Consider the following 497-nt stretch of genomic DNA (forward strand, 5'->3'; position numbering starts at 1 on the left):
TGTGCGTCGCGGTCAAAGTCGTTTCTCCAGCTATCGGATGTAGCCCCCCACCCCGTTAGCGGATGTAGCCCCCCACCCCCTTGGACACTATCGAGCTCGTATATGTTACGGATTAGTATTTTGATGGCATTTACATTTTTAGAGGTTTCACAAAACGTTTTTATATATATATTGTCATTGGCAGAATTCATTCATCTTCATGGTTGGAAATAACAAATAGCCTAGCCCTAAACATGATTATACTGTAGGCCTACTGTGTGGTAGCTCTAAAACTTCAATTCACCTCTCTAGGCTAATTGACCATTGACAGAAGTGTCATGGTGAACGAGATGACGGACGCCTTCGTAGGGCTACGTTATTTTTGGAGTCCCTCTATTATTAAATATATTATTCGTAGTCTATACCAAAATTGAATTTCTCAGGAAGGGACTAGCAGCAGCCAGGTAGAGCACTCATGGTTATTAACAACAAGCCAGTTGCTGAGGAAATGTGTGCCA

The sequence above is a fragment of the Oncorhynchus masou genome, chromosome 2, assembly GCF_036934945.1.
Source record: "Oncorhynchus masou masou isolate Uvic2021 chromosome 2, UVic_Omas_1.1, whole genome shotgun sequence".
NCBI lineage: Eukaryota > Metazoa > Chordata > Actinopteri > Salmoniformes > Salmonidae > Oncorhynchus > Oncorhynchus masou.